Source organism: Saccopteryx bilineata, chromosome 1 (assembly GCF_036850765.1).
Source record: "Saccopteryx bilineata isolate mSacBil1 chromosome 1, mSacBil1_pri_phased_curated, whole genome shotgun sequence".
Classification (NCBI taxonomy): domain Eukaryota; kingdom Metazoa; phylum Chordata; class Mammalia; order Chiroptera; family Emballonuridae; genus Saccopteryx; species Saccopteryx bilineata.
In genome coordinates, this window is record NC_089490.1 from 19,139,002 (window position 1) to 19,155,253 (window position 16,252).

The 16,252-nt window shown below is 54.5% G+C and overlaps 1 long non-coding RNA gene across 1 annotated transcript; it reads left to right on the forward strand.

Moving 5' to 3' along the window:
• Window positions 1-10,494: 10,494 nt before the first annotated feature.
• On the forward strand, window positions 10,495-13,796 carry LOC136319809 (uncharacterized). Its single transcript, XR_010728223.1, has 4 exons — window positions 10,495-10,568; window positions 11,845-12,117; window positions 12,936-13,034; window positions 13,396-13,796. It is a non-coding gene; the product is annotated as an uncharacterized lncRNA (long non-coding RNA).
• Window positions 13,797-16,252: the final 2,456 nt, after the last annotated feature.

The window sequence follows — 16,252 nt, forward strand, 5'->3', positions numbered from 1 at the left end:
CTGACCTGTGGTAGTGCAGTGGATAAAGCATCAAACTGTAACACTGAGGTTGCCTGTTTGAAACCCTGGGCTTGCCTGGTCAAGGCACAGATGGGAGTTGATGCTTCCTGCTCTTCCCCTTTCTCTTTCTCTCCTGTATTTCTAAAAATGAATAAATAAAATCTAAAAAAAAATTTTTTTTTAAGTATTAACTGAATGAACGGTGAATCAACGAAGATTGGTTGGCTGAATACTTTGAGAATTTGAATCCCGATTGCTGTTCTTAGGCCGCTCATCAATTCCCCCTACTCTTGCCCCCAGACAGGAAGCTTTGTCAGGCAAAGGGGGTGGTGAGCGGAGTACCAGTGACAGCAAAAGCAGTCAGCTCTGCCCTATGTCCGGCCCTTGACAGTGTCCAAGGCTCGGTCACAACACCGCACACCACTCTGATGTAGACAGAGCAAGGGTTACCGTTAGGCCATTTTACAGATGAGTACACTGAGGTGTAGGACAGTTAGGTGACTTTTCCAAGGACAGATACTGCTAGCTACTGGCCCAGCTGAGGCCACAGCCCAGTCAGCAGACTTAATTAGATGTCTGTCAACCACATCCCAGTGAGCAGATGCTCCGTCCTTGTTCCCTCCTGGCTGGGGGTTGGGGGGAGGGAGGGCAGGGCCTGGGCCAGGCAGCACCCACCACACCATCTTAGTCCACTGTAATCCAGGCCAGAGCAGAGGGGGGGCAAAGGCAGATGACCAAATTCATCTTCCACTTATCCTGAGATGTGTCCAGCCCAGCAGGAGGGTGATGGAGAGGCCGGGGAAACCCAGGGTCCAGGAGTGCCAGTGACTCCCGGGCACACAATGGCCCATTGTGCCACCCCCACCCCCACGCCTGTGGCCCCTTCCTCTTTCCCCACACCCAGCACACAGCGTCCTGTTTACCTGCCTCCAGGACCTGGCGCCATCTCAGGTGCCACTCTGAATGGGCACGCGCACAGGCATTGCCAAACCCTCTGCCCGCAGGCTGAGGCTTGGCAGCAGGGCCCCTCCCTGAGGACGCCCCCAGCCTTTGTCCTTCCCACGCCCTTCTGGCCCAGCGTGCCACCTCCTCGTGGCTCACAGCACAGTCTCTGGCACACAGTAGGCTCTCTGGAAGTGGTTCCTGCCGAGTGGTTTCTTGGTGACCATAATAACCTTCAGGCACACGGACCTCTGTGAAGGAAGGGCCCCTCCCAGCCTCCAAAGTGGGCGACAGCGTGGAGAAGAAGATGGGCCGGGGGCTGAGTGTCGGCTAAACTTAGAAAAGGCTTCCCTTCCTGCCCCCTTCCCCGAGCCTGGGATTGTGTGCGGGGGGGGGGGGGGGGGGGGGGGGCAGCGTGGGAATACAGAAACTGCCAGTCTCTGGGGACATATGACCCATATTAGGCATTCTCTTGGTCCAGCTGGGAGGCCATTCTCCCGCTCTCTCAGAAGTCAGAGGTCAAGGGTCAGGGCACCACCGAGGCCTTTAGGGACTGAATCCCAGCCAATAAGAATCCCAGCCAATAAGACAGATGAAGAGGCCTGGCTCTGAGGGCCCAGATTCTGTTTGGGGGTCAAGAAGCCAGGTAGAGATGGGGGGGGAGAAGCTGGGGAAGGAGTCCAGCATGAGTTTATCCACACAGCCTCCAGGCCCTGAGAGTGTGGCAGAGGAAGAGGAAGAGAGAGAGGAGGAGAAGACAGCCGAAGAGAGCAAGAAGGGCCAAAGAGGGAAGCCACAGGAAAAGGCCAAGGGGCAGGTGGGAAATGGGAGCAGAAGACCACCCCATCGGATATGCAGGCTCCAGAAGGGAAGAGGAGGTTCCCCTGGTGCAAAGGAGAAGCAGACACAAACCACCAAGGCTGCAGCAGAGCCTGGAGAGCATCCAGTCCCACCCACTCATTTTACCTCTGAACTGTCCGAGGCCCAGAGAGGGGACATGCCTTGCCTAAGGACACACAGCAAGTCAGGACTCAACCCAGGCCAGAGCCCCAGAATAGTGGCTCCAGGCCAGAAGATGTTTCTTGGCTTTCCGCTGAGTAAGAAAAGGGGGCTTCAGAGAGTCTCGCTCTGCTTGGCTTCAGGAAATGTGAGAGCAAGAACAGTCATCATGGCTTGCCCAGCCAGCGGCCAGGTGTCAGAGGGAGGAGATGGCACCCACTGCACATAGCATTGTCTACCTAGTGTCACATGAGCCAAGGTGTGACAGGTTTTCTGTCTTACCCATCTCTTGAGCCTACCACTTATCCTGTGTGCCCAGCACTGTGCCAGGTCCTCAGGTTGGGCAGGGAGAATGGGAAAGGGTGCCAGGGAGGTCTGTATGTATCCTTTGGAAGAAAGGCAATTAAAGGGATCATTCATTCAGAGCTCACCATGTGCCAGCCGCTCGCCTGTGTCATCCAGAAGAGCCTCACAGAGCATTTACTATTATTAGTCCCACTTTTCAGATGATGACATCGAGGTTCAAGAGGCCAAGAAGCCCGAGATCCCACAGCTGATGTGGCACAGCAGGAAGGCGAGCCACACCCTCTGGCTTCAGAGCCCTTGCTCCCAACCACTAGACTGCACTGCTTCCCCATGAGCTCCCAGAGCCAGAGCAATGAGGCCCACCACCAGCACCCTGGGGTCCATAGCACCCCTCCTCCCGTCCCAGCCAGGGTGAGTCAGTCCCTTCTCTGGGCACACCCTGAAGCTTTTATAAATACCTCACTTGGGTCTTATTTTCTGCCTTGTCTTAGAATTGTTGGCATGTCTGTCTCCCTGGCAAGTTTCAGGACAAGAAGTGCTCTTTCATTATCTCCGGATCCCCAGTGCCTAGCACAGTGCCTGGCATCTGACAGGTGCTCAATGACTGCTGTTTGAAGGAGCGTAGCTGGGTAATATGTCATCTCATCTGAACAGATAATAAGGTCTAGGAGACGCTTGGGCCCCCAAGGGCAAGGAGTGCCGTCCATCTCTACCTCCTGACTCCAGCACGCTGCCTGGCACACAGCCGGTGCTCACAAACACCTATTGGGATAAGTACAGCCCATATGGAGGGTGACCCAGGTTGGGGGCTTCTGTGGAACCTGTAAGGGTGGGGGCAGGACATTTGGGACGGCTTCTGGACTGAGGCCAGAAACAAGGGTCTCTCCCCAAAAAAGCCAGAGGCCCAGTCTGGCCACTGTAAGAGCCCACAGAGGACTGGGACCTTTTTCAGTGCTCAGGCTGTTGTTCCTAGAGACGCTGGCAGGATTCAGAGCAGGGGGCTGGTGGTGGGCTGGACGGTGTGAGGAGGAGTAGGCAGGCTGGAGTTGGTGCCCGAGGACAGTACTCCAAGCCTGCAACTCTCACTGCTCCCTATGCAACTGTCACCAACAGCAGGGGGACAAATGGCTGCCCCTTGGGCTTCAGAGTCTAGGACAGGAGCCATGGAGACTAAGAGATGGACTGAGAGAGGTGAGGAGAGAGAGTGGCAGGGGCCCTGGGGAGGGGAAGGAAGGTTACTGAGGAAGGAAGTCTGCACTCCGGGCCAGCCAGGCCTCTGGCACCAACCCCACTGGGCCAGGGTCCCAGGGATTTATTGACTAATCCTCAATGACACACTCTCCCTGATTTATTTTCTCTACCCCTTGCAACTTCACAAGATCCCATTGTCTCAGGGCATCACCGGCCCAGGGCCTGGCCAGGGGCCTCCTGCCTCCTGTCCACTTCTGGGAATAATGGAGGTTCCTCATTGCTGCCAAGCACCACGACCCTCCTTCGGCTTTGCTCTTCCCGCCCAAGGGTCAAGCTGCCAGGCTGCAGGGCAGTGCCGGGCCTGAGCCTGACAGCACCTCATCATCCCAAGGAGACGCTGGTGAACTGGGTGATGGCTGGGAGCTGCTGGCCTTGGCATTGCTCCCCAGTGTGAGGTGGGGGAAGGCAGCTGGAGGGTAGGGTGAGGGGCATGTCACCAAGGAAGTGGTGTCAGGGTGCTGGGCGAGGGGGCAGAGGAAGGTCAGAGTCGAGGATTTCACTGACCCGCATGGGCGGGGGTAAAGGGAATTCATAAAAAGTTTCTTTCTTCTTTAATGGTTGTTTTTTTCCCCCTAACTGAAGGCCAGGGAAGGGAGCGAAGACCAGCGGGGGCAGGGCAGGCCCTCCGCAAGTGACACTTAATTCCTGGTCTGGACTGGGCCGGTGCTTGAAAGCAGCTAAATTAGCAAAACAGAAGTCAACTGTCGATTGCTTCATTGGAGGATTAAGTGTGATAAATGGGGGGTTTGTTCGCTCCCAGGTCCAGATGTTGTGTCTAAGTGAGGATTTTTTTCTTTTTTCTTTTTCTTTTTTTTTTTTTTTTTTTACATTCTTGGCCCAGGGCCCATATATATTTTGGATACTGCTGGGAGTATATAATATCATTGGAAAATGATGCGGTCTGCTAACCTTTTAAATAACATTTCCTCCCTCCTCTATTTTCTAATAGTTTGTTTTTCTTTCCATGTTTGCCTTTTATTGGGGGAAATTTTTTTTGGAAATTAATGAGGCCCAAGTTTGGAGACCAAAATATATATACCCATATATATATATATATATATATATATGCTCTTTTTTTAAGGAGTGTGAGAAGTAGAGGGGAGTGGAATAGGCTGTTGTAGGGGGAGGTCTGCTCTTTGTGTCTTTTAAAACTTTTCTGTTTTTTCTTTCCTTTTTTAAAAAATTTTCTTCTCGGAGGCTGCCTGTGGCCCTCCGTTGGGGCTGCGGGCGGCGCGCCGGCAGAGAGCCCGGGACTCTCCGCGGTGCCCGGTGCCCGGTGCCCGGCACCCGCTCGCTGCCTGGGCCGCTGGGCTGCGCGCCGCAGGCCTCCGGGAAGAACCTGCCATTCCCCTCGCAGCCGGGCGCGACGTGAGAGGGGGCGGGGTGGGGGCGCCTCCTTCCTGAGTGAAACCTACGGAATCCGGCAGGAATTCGGGCCTCCCAGATTTAAGAAAACAAACAAAGGAAAGATTGTCAGAGAGGGGCCGCCAAGAGCCGCCAGGCCGCCGCACTGCCCTCCGCACTCACCCCCGGGGCGCCCGGGATCTCCCGGCGGGGGCGGAACCCGAGGCTGGGGGGGTAGGGCTCCCCCGGGTGGTCCCCGGTGGGCTTCCCTGCCCTGGGCTTCGGCTAACCTGCCATCTCTGTGTCACTGGAGATGAAGAGGCCCCAGGGCGCTAGGGAAAGGACAGTGCCGCTGGGGTGACTGATGGCCACAGAGCCCCCCCCCCCCAGCAGGAGTCTTTCGGGGCATCCTCCTGCCTGGAGGTAAACCCCCGCAGTCCCATCCCGCACCCGCCCGCAGCGTCCCAGTCTCCCAGCCAGATTTGGAAGCGAACTCTCCCCGGCTGCGGTTGCTTGGGGGTGAGGGCTCTTCCTCCACGAAGCCACCCAGGCTCCTCATAGCCCGGACTAGGTCGCCGTGTGGGTGGGCCCAGTCCCCGGCTTCTCTGGGGTCTAGGAAGAGTTATAAAAAGTGAGAATGTGAGAAGAATCTGTAAAGCAAGAGATGGACACCCCTCACGCAGCAGCGGGCCGGTGGTAAACCTGGGGGTCCGGAGGGCCGGCTCTCCCTCCCCTTCAGCGCTTGCTGCTAGTCAGCTCCTTTCTCCCTTCTGCAATCGCACCAGTCCGCCCTGACTGTTCCTGTCTCTCCAACTTTCTGTGTGTCGCTCTCCCTCTCTTCTATCTCTGCCCCCTTCTAAGTCTGACCATAGCTCAGTGTTTCTGGTTCTCCCTTTGTCTCTGGAGCTGTCTCTTTTTGAAAAAAAGAAAGAAAAGAAAGAAGAAAGAAAGAAAGAAAGAAAGAAAGAAAGAAAGAAAGAAAGAAAGAAAGAAAGAAAGAAAGAAAGAAAGAAAGAAAGAGTCTCTGACTCTGCCTTTCTTCATTTGTCTCTCTGTCTTTGAGTCTCTGTCCCTTTCTTTCTTTCCTCTTCCCTATTCCCCTCTGTCTCCTCACCCCGACCCCGCCCCAAGTAGTTCAGGAGACCGACCCTGGGCCAAGGCCGCCGGCAGGGCCTTGCCCGCGTTGACAGAGCCTCGCGCCTGCGGCCCAATGAGCGCGCGGCGCGAGGGACGCGGCATCTGGAATTGCGCTGCGCTCACGGCCAAGGCCGATTGTTTAGTCTGCGCGGCGGGGAGGGCGGCCCGCGCGGTGGCCCCACATCTGGAGCCGCGGCCAGACGGCCCTGCTGGCGGCTGGCCGGGGTGCGTGTGCATTTTTAACTCTGGGATTTGCTGACAAGTTAAGAAGTCAGAAAGTCAGTGGCGGCGGGAACTGGCGAGGCGCACAAGGAAGGGAGGGGCAGGCCGAGGCCCTGGCACACATGTCGCGGAGTAGACACGCTCCCGGGGCGCTCACAGCCGCTAAGCGGGCTGGCCCAGCGTGGCTTTCCTCAAACGTGCCCCCACCCGCAGCTGCCGAGCGCCAAGAAAAGTGTTGACTTTTCTTCCAGATTGCTTCCCTCCCCCCCTCCCCCGGGCTTCATCCTCTCCCATTTCTCCTTCTTCTTCGTTAATTAAGTGGCTGAATTATCCTGAAATCCCACAGTCCTCCCCACACCCACACCCCAGTGAGAGTTCCTTGGGGGAGCTCAGAAGGAAGGCCTGTAATCTCAGGGCACCTACATTTTGAACAAAACCCACAGAGGTCCAGAGAAGGCCAGTGACTTGGTGAAGGTGGCTCGGTGGTTAAGTGGCAGAGCTAGAACCAGAGGTTAACTATCTTGACCCCTAGTAGGGCTCTTGGCGAAGCTCTGGGTCCCTCTTGGGGCTGGTCCAGACTGATGAGTGTTCTCACATTGTCAGAGTTCCTTCCCACCCTTAAAAACATGCTTTTGCTCTTCCATTCATTCATGTAACAAATATCTGTTGCATACTGTGTGTCAGGCTTGGGGAATGCAACTGTAAACAAGACAGTCATGTCTTTATGCTGCAGAACTTATATTTGAGTGGAGAAAACAGAGATGTGGGGGAGTTAAGACACTTCACAGTGAACAAATATAAACTATCCAAAGTTACTAACTATCCAAGGAACAGGAACAAGATAGTTAATGTTTATTGAGCACTTAATTATAAACTTATTATAAAATTTAGGTATTTTCATTTGCATGAACTCATCGAATCCTCATCATGTCCCCATCAGGGAGGTATGTTCCACTTTGCAGATGGACAATCTGAGGCCCAGAGAGGTTAAATGATTTGTCCAAGGTCACACACATCCATAGGTGGTGAGGCTGAGGTACATATTCAAGTCTGACTCCAAAGCCTGACTCTTACTCTGACATTAGGGTACAGGAGCCTGCAGGAAAATTTCGGTTGCCCAGAACCGGGTAACTGGCATCCAGGTGGGAGACAGTTTCCTCTCAGCAGTGAAACGAGCATTCACCGACCTCTGCTGTACATGCTCATCACTAGCACTGTGTACACCTTTACGTTTTCTACGTCATTTCCAGTCGCTTGGTCACCTTTTATCTTCAACACACCTTCGAGATATAAGCATTATTATCACTTCCACTTCCACATCTGGAAACTGAGGCCCGTCAATGCCCCTGAGCTTCTCTGGAGCAGGAAGTTCCTTTTCTTTCCAGTTTTGGTCTGATTTTTTTCTTGTTTTGTTTTCTAAGGGAACAGACTTCAACACCCACCCCCATCCCCCAGGGGATAGTGACTACATCATGCCCTCTCTTGGCCTCAGTATCCTCCCTTCTGAGATGGGAGATTTGAGGCAGAGCAAATCTACTTATCCTAAGTCACTTCTTTGAGAATTTTCTGGAAGCTCAAGATCACCACCTTAGGACAGCTTACTTGCGCACATAAAGTATTTCACACGTATTTCTCAAGAGATTAAAGAATTCCTAAAGTCTGTCTATGGTCATCCTAGGGATCCCAAAACCCCCACGTTAAGAATCTCTGTCCTGGCCTTGGCCTTCTGACTCAGTGGTAGAGCGTTGGCCCAAGTGGTAGAGCCTCAACCTGGCATATGGATGTCCCAGGTTTGATTCCCAGTCAGGGCACACAGGAGAAGCAACCATCTACTTCTCCACCTCCACCCCTTTCTCTCCCACAGCCATGGCTCAATTGATTCACAAGCATCTGCCCTGGGCTCTGAGGCTGGCTCCATGGAGCTTCCACCTGATGTGCTAAAAATAGCTCAGTTGCTAACATAGCCCCAGATGGGCAGAGCATTGGTGCTGGGTGGATCCCGGTGGGGGCACATGTGGGAGTCTGTCTCTCTATCTCCCCTAATCTCACCTGGAAAAGAAGAAGAAGGAGAAGGAGAAGGAGAAGGAGAAGAAGAAGAAAAGAACTCTTGAGCCTGATCTGTGGTGGTGCAGTGGATAAAGCGTCGACCTGGAAATGCTGAGGTTGCTGGTTCGAAACCCTGGGCTTGCCTAGTCAAGGCACATATGGGAGTTGATGCTTCCAGCTCCCCCCCCTTCTCTCTCTGTTTCTCCTCTCTCTCTCTCTCTCTCTCTCTCTCTCTCTCTGTCTCTCCCTCTCCTCTCTAAAAAAAATGAATAAATTAAAAAAAAATTTTTTTGTCCTAAGTGTTCCTATATTCCCCAGCCCTTGGAAACCTCAGTGCTGACTTAGAAGTAAGGAAGCACAGTCCACCTCTCTGATTCCCTTAGATCCTGTGCGATTCCTTCCACGGAGGAGTCAGCAGTTTGAAGGCCTTTGGTCTTTTTTCTTTCTTGATGCTTTCTTTACCTTTGGGGTTGTCACGGGAGAGGAAGAGGTGGGAGACATCCCAGGAGGGTCAGGGGCACACACTTGTGTGTTCTGACCCAGGGGTGTGCCAGGCTTGGTGGATGTGGTAACTAGCATGTCACCAGGCACCTCTCACTTGGATGACGCCTGGATAGGGAAACCACCACCCCCAACCCCATCATCACAAGCCACACCTTACCTGCCCTGAGCACCCCTCAGAGCAGGGGTCCCCAAACTTTTTACACAGGGGGCCAGTTCACACTCCCTCAGGCTGTTGGAGGGCCGGACTATAAAAAAAACTATGAACAAATCCCTATGCACAGTGCACACTGCACATATCTTATTTTAAAGTAAAAAAACAAAACGGAAACAAATACAATATTTAAAATAAAGAACAAGTAAATTTAAATCAACAAACTGACCAGTATTTCAATGGGAACTATGCTCCTCTCACTGACCACCAATGAAAGAGGTGCCCCTTCCAGAAGTGCAGCGGAGGGCCGGATAAATGGCCTCAGGGGGCCGCATGCAGCCCGCGGGGTCGTAGTTTGGGGACCCCTGCCTCAGAGAGTGCTCCAACTCATCACAACTGGGCTACAGGATAAGCAGAGAAGGTGGCAATGTCCCAGTTTTACAGTAGAAACAGAGGAGGACCAGCGTGGTTGTGTGTCTTGCTCAGCATCACACAGTGAGTTCAAAACTGAGCAGCGGGGAGAATCCAGGTTTGTCCGGTTCGAAGAACAAACTTCTTTTGGTCCCAAATAATGAGGGGGTGCCTACTGATTGCAGAACTCTGTGCTGAGGGCTGGAGGGATAGCAGAGCGAAGGACTCAGCAGAGGATGCCCCTGCCGCCTCCCCTCAAGCCCCCTAGGCCTGCCTCTGAGTTCATCTGCTGCTGCAACGGCCAGGCGCAGTGAGCCTGGAGTCGTCCCCCCCAGGTAGCTTTCAGTTTCTTTAGTGCGGGGCCTGAGGGACCTCGGCCCCAGGGCAGCTCAGAAGTGCTGGGGATTTCCAGTCCCAGGGACAGCCCTCAGCTAACGAGGGGAGGAGTGGGTGGAGGAACACCCTGGCCGCTTCCCTCCGGGGGACATTCTGTGGTGTGCCCTTACATCCCCCAGCAAGTCCCCCTTGCCCAGCGGGTGTCGCCCTCATTGACCACCCTTCATTAAGTGTTCCCCTTCCCCTCCGGCTCATTCGGGGATGCCCCCTCCTCCAGCTACCAGGGACCACCTTCCAGATAAACTGTCTGTACTCAAGGTCTTGTCTCAAAATCTCTTTTCAGGGGACCCTCACTAGAACCAACCCTCTTCCACCTCACCACACACACACACACACACACACACACATGTCTCTATGGGAAGACTGGGCATAGAGAAGCATGCTGCCCGGTCACGTCTGGGTGGCACCAATAGTAAATGCTGACACGCCTGGGGCCCCGAGACTGTGCCCCTCACTTTGCTGACTGACCACATTCTGCACTCACTTCATTAAACTTCACAATGATCCCAAAACGATGATACCTATTTTCCAGAGCAAGAAACTGAGACTGGCAGGTTCACCCGCCCCAGGTCCCTCCCTTTCGTGGTAAACCCGGGCTGTGCACCCAGACCTGTCCACCTCTGAAGCAGCGATCTCGGAATGACCACGCAGGGTTCCTAGGGCCAGCGCAGTAGGAATGCTGCCCAGAAAGGTCCATGAGGACTAAGGGCGGAGAGACTTCCTGGAGGAGGTGGGGCTTGGCTAGGGCTTGAAGGACAGGGTAGGCTTTAACTGGCCAGATGGGAAGAAGAGAAAGTTCTGGGCAGAGGGTGAAGAACTTGGAAAACAACAGGGAGGAGCCGGGTCTGGCTGCCCAGGGGTGTGTGTCTGGTAACTGGAGCAGGTTGAGGCCTGAATATCAAGTGGGGGGGGGGGGTGGCGGGGTCCTTCCTTCCCCTCCCCTAACCAGTCTGTGTCAGCGAGCGCTCACCTTGATCTGTCTCCAGCACCCCAGGACCTGTGAAGGCAGAGGCACTGGGCAGGGAAGTCCCGCTCAGGTCTGGGCTGCAGAGAGTTCCCACCTGGCCCGTCCCCTGTTTCCTGCCCAAGCACCTCTGGACTCAAGCCTCCCCTCCGAGTAGTAAATAGATGTGTAAAGCAACCATTTCCATTTAAAGCTCTGAAGACCGAGGGGAGGAGGGCCTGCAGGCCATCTGGGCCCTTGTTTGGCAATGTTTGTGCTCACAACAAACCTGATAGACAGAGATTTATCACCGTTTAAATTAGCTGGGGTTTGCTGCGTTTCCCACCACCGCTCCCCCGACCCCCACCCCCACCCCCACTTAGGAGTTACAGATTTATGGTGAGTGGGAGGGCGGGGGGCACAGGGGAAGGGGAAGGGGAAGGAGGAGGCTGAGAGCAAGGTGTGGTCTTGGAGCAGGGGGTGGGACGGCCAGGAGTGAATCAGCAACAGAGAGGGGACTGAGGGAGGAAAGTGTGTGTGTGTGCACGCGCGCGCGTGTGTGTGTGTGTGTGCCCCTTTGTGTTAGGGAGTGGCCGAAAGACACCTGCAACAACACTCCCCACACACGCACATACACAGCTCATAACCACCCGAATTGCTGAGCATGGAGGCCGCTGACATTCTAGGCCATCACCACCCGTGCTAGGACAGAAGCCAGCAGGGACGCACAGCTCTGGCAACCTTGGGGCCCATTCGGCCTGAACAAAGGCTCCTACAGCTCTCCACCTATTCAGATGCTGTTCCAGGCCTTCCGTATATTCAACTCATTGCACCCTGAACACCCTCCTACCTGGACATTATGATTATTGCTATTTCCCTGATGCCACCCCCTTCCCTTCCCCGCCGCCACGGGCTCCACCTCACGTTTCTGTAGGAAGGAGCCTGGCCTGGTGTTCCCAGTTGTTGCAGAAATCCTCTTTGCCCCTGGATGGTCCCAGGAACTCCTCTCTGAGGTCCTTTCCGCCTCCTCTCTGGGTCAGGACCCTCCATGCCGGCCGGGCTGGCTCTGTGCCAACACAGATTGTGCATGCCCTTCCCATCCCAGTCTCTGCATCTTTTCTCACACCCTGCCTCATCCATCCTCCCCACATCACAATCCTCTGGCCTTCAAGTCCTTCGTGACTTCCTCCAGGAGGCCCGTCCCGAGCTCTTTCAACGTGGTTCAGGCCTACCAATCGGAGACACGTGGAGCTGCCCTTAGAAATGATCTGCAAAGCAGAGGAAGCCGGCGCATGTGGGCTCCCCGCCTCTCAGAAGCAGAGCAGCCCTACTTTCTGTGGCCGAGTCCTGGTTTGGATTTCATTAGACGTGCAGATCCCATTGTTCAGAGAAAAACTGCAAGATGTCATCCGGTGATCAAGCCTAACTTCCTCATTTTATGGACGTGGAACCCAAATCAGAGGGGGTAAGTGACTGACATGCCCAAGGTCACAGGGCGAGCTGGCTGCAGGGCCAAAGGGCAGGCCTCGGCTGATGTTCTTCCCACACGATGTCCCCTGGTGCATGGGTCCATCTTCCCGGGAGACTGTAAGCTCCGGGCGGGGGGGGGGGGCAGAATCCAACTTCTCTGTGTCCCCTCAACGAGCCATGGCCGAGTATCCCGGGCTGGGCTTTCGCTCCCTGAGTCGGGCAGCTGCGTCTGGAACCTGTGTCATAGTTGTCTGTGGTCCCCAGTAGAGGCAGGCTGTGGGGCTGAGGCAGGGGTGGGGTGGGGGAGGAGCAGCTGCTTGTCCCGAGAGAATCCCCTCCACGACGGGAACCCACCCGGCCGAAGAAGCTCTGCCTCAGAATTCACAGCGCTCAAAGTGCCTTCCTTTCCAGAACTACTCATAGCCCGTGCCCCTGTGAACAGAGACGGTCTTTCGGTTTGTTTGTTCGTTTGTTTTTGCCCGGAAGGCCCTCAGCTATAATCTGATGGAAACCAAAGGAACTCCCTCTCCCTCCCCGCCACAAACCAGACCATCAACCCACCCTCATCCTGCTGAGTGCCTGCAGTGTCCCCATGGAAGGCACCCTTTGGGACCGGGCTATGTCGCCAGCAGGGCTGAACTCCATGAAGCAGGAGGGTCACAGGAGCTCTGAATAGGGCTGGATTCCTCAACGGAAGGAGAGTAGACTCCAGCCCCACGTTCTTGGGGTCTAGTCCTGGCTCAGTAACTCATCCACTGAAAAATCCTGGGCAAGCGGCTTCACCTCTCTCTGCTTTGGTGTCTTCCTGTGCAGCACAGGGATCAGAGCGGCCGGAACAGTGCTCCGGGGATTCCTACAAGGGTCGAAGGCGATCACGTGTTAGGGCCCATCCTCACCCGTTCCTATTTTCCTGTGAGTAGGGGCCTCAAGATTATCCAAGTGAATTGCTTGGCAAGGGTTCCAAGGAATGGGAGGATGTCGAAGGTAGAACTGGAAGAGACAGAACAGGCGAGTTACCCAAACATCAGACAGCCCTGGAGACGGGTCTCTGGGGGGGGGGGGGCAGTGGGGAGAGATTTCTGTGTGGCCCCCGGTGGAGAACTCTAAAAAGTGGAAAGAAAAAGATCCGGTACCAAAACCAACTCAGACTCCTTCCTTCATTCGCCAGGAGCTGCCCCTTAGCTTGGCTTAAAATCCCCTCAAAGGGCCATGTTACGTGATAGTAATAACCAATGTTGAATAGCGAACACTCACTCACTGCCTCTTCCCCCAGGGTCCTCCTGTGAGGCAGCGGTAATTCGGGATTATTGTCATTATCTAGTCCTGCAAGAAAAGGACCGAAGCTCTGAGGGTTAAATGACCAGCCCAGGCCACTCGATCCTGAAGAGGCTGGGGTCCTGGCTCCTCACCCCCGGGCCGAAGCCGGCTTCCTCCCCAGCCCCTGCCCAGGTCACACCACCCAAAGGCCTCTCTGCAGCGGCCTCACCAGCCTTTCTCCTGGGGCCACATGAAGTCCACGTTTCTCGCTATCGGGCTGGGATCTGATGCTCTTTCCAGGTTGGTGGAAATTACCAAGGCCCAGGGGCCCAGGGACGGGGTGCACGGCGGGAGAGTGAACTAGGCAAAGAAGACATAATCTGGGCCCTGGGGAGTTTTCCACTCACCCCTCCTGGATCGGGCAAAAGTACAAATGGAGGCCCACATTCCATACGTCTAAATATTTAAAAGTTATAAATCAAATTAACAAACTGTTAAATAAAATATGTTCTATTCTCCCATGCTGACACGTCTACCTTCTAAAGATCTGGAAGGCCAGGTTCAAATTTAGATTTCTCAGGCTTCCTGGAGTTCTGCACAGGGCGGGGCAGGGAGAAACTGTCCCCCCAGCCCCTGCCGTCCCATCACCGACATCACCTTCAGCCATGAAGAGCTTCAGGAGACACACGTGGATACCCCGATCCACATGCACGAGCTTTCTACACGCCCCTGCATTCAGCTCAGCGTGAGGAAGCACAGACATGCTTCACCCTGGAGGCCGGACCTGGGGAGGCGGCCTGCACAGGGTCTGCACACGAGAATTCCAGGGCCCTGGGTATCTGAAGAATGATCTGGAAGGAAGGTAGCTCCCAGTGGAGCCTTCAGACTCCTTGCCCTGTGAGGAGGCCCAGAGGAGGGCCCTAAGTGGAGGGGAGGTGGGACTTCTTACTTAGTCTAGAGGCACTGGAGCTGAACATGGGTCACTATTCTGTTCTTCACCCTTTTAGCTAATCAGCCAACATCTGGACATTTTGGGTGACTTTCCTTTTGAAACACATCTTCGAGCCCCATCACTGCTCCTGTAGTTCAAGTCACTCTCCCAGTTCTGTCACGGGGTCTCCACAACAGCCCTCAGTCCTGCCCCTCCCCCTTACCCACAGCCAAAATCATCATTTCCCAGCACAAATTGGACTCTACGGGGGCAGGCTTGGTACCCTCTGTGGCTCTCTGCTGCCCAGACTTTTCAATGTGTCTGGCTCCCAACCTCTCCGGTCCCAGCCCACGCCGTGCCCTATTTCTCAGTGACATGCTGGCTCATCTACACTGATCCCAGCTCCCTGCGAGGTGTGAACCACTCATCTCAGCTCTTGCTGTCCCCTCTGGCCCATCTCCCATCTCCTGTCTGAGCCAATTCCTCCTCATTGAAGATTCAGTCTGTGATCAAACCTCCAGCGATCCTTTCTTGTCAACAGTCCAGCCCTGTCTCCAGGCGCATCGAGGGTCCCTAACGTGCACTCTCCTAATAGAGTGTTTACACCATATCACAGCGATCTCTTCCCAACACCCCAACCACCCACCTAACCCAGCTTCCTAATCGGTCTCCGTGCTCCTGCTCCCACCTCTATTCCAGGCTGACCTCCACCTGCAGTCACAGCGAGCTTCATGTCACTTCTGCTCAACCCCCCCCCCCCCCCCCAGTGGCTCCCGTCTCTCTCTAAAATTCAAAGACCTTGCTAAGACCAAGGCGCTCATTATCATGTGCTCCCTGGTTCCTCTGACTCATTTTCCCATCTCTTCCCCTCACTCATCCTTCTCCAGTCACATACTGGCCTTCTTGGTCCTCCTTGAACATAAAGGCATCTCTGCCTCAGGACCTTTGTACAGGCTATTCTTTTCCTTCCCTCAGGTCTCCGCTCAAATGTCTCACCCCCAAGACCCTTCTCTTTCCTATACCTCGCTCTGTTTCCCTTCACTCACTCACCCCCACCTGGCAGAGGATACATCACTTAGCTTAGGCATCATTGCCTGTCTCTCCTTCGACCATGTAAGCTCCAGGAAGTGGAGGCTTTATCTGTTTTGTCCACCTCAATGTCCCTAGGGCCTGAAACGGCATCTGGGCACATAGTAGGTGTTTAACAAATATTTGGCAAAGAAATCAAGAAGTCTCTTTATGTTTCTGTGTTCCAACTAAACGTGTCACTCTGAGAGCAGGACCCACGGCTTATTTATCCCAGTGTTCCCCCTGCTTAGCCCGGCACTGGGCACACCAATGGGGGGGCATGCTCCATTTGGGTGGTGAAGAGCGGAGGGCAGGTGCACAGCACATGAAAGGCATGGAAGCCGGCTGCAGTTTAGAGGAGAGGGGGTTAAATTATGGGGTCAAGGGCTGGAAGGCGTCAGGGAAGGGTTGACTCTATGTGATACGGAACATTACTAGGTCTTGGGCCAGAAAGAATTTTATGCAGAAACCAGAATTTGAGGAAAGAGTAATCAGGAAGGCATGGAGCGATGGAACTGACTTCCTTGTGGCCCAGTAGCAGGAGGTCCCAGGGACACAGCACTACGTCTGAGTCAGACACCACGAGGCTGGCCTTCTGCCACTTCTGGGTCTGCTTACCTGGGTTAATGGCTTCCTAACTCTGAACATTGGTCGGGAGGATTCTGGGATTTACATGAGAAGGGTATATACACTATATGAGAGAAGGATTACATGTAATGGATTCCCTAGGGGCAAGGCCTGGGGAAGGGACAGGGAGATGACAATGGATCTGCCAGCTGGGGACAGTCAAAGGCCTCCTCCTGGCATCACCTCTGGCCCAGCCCTTAGTCACCAAGAAAAGCTTGGGAAATAGGGCAATGGAGTGTCTCTGGTC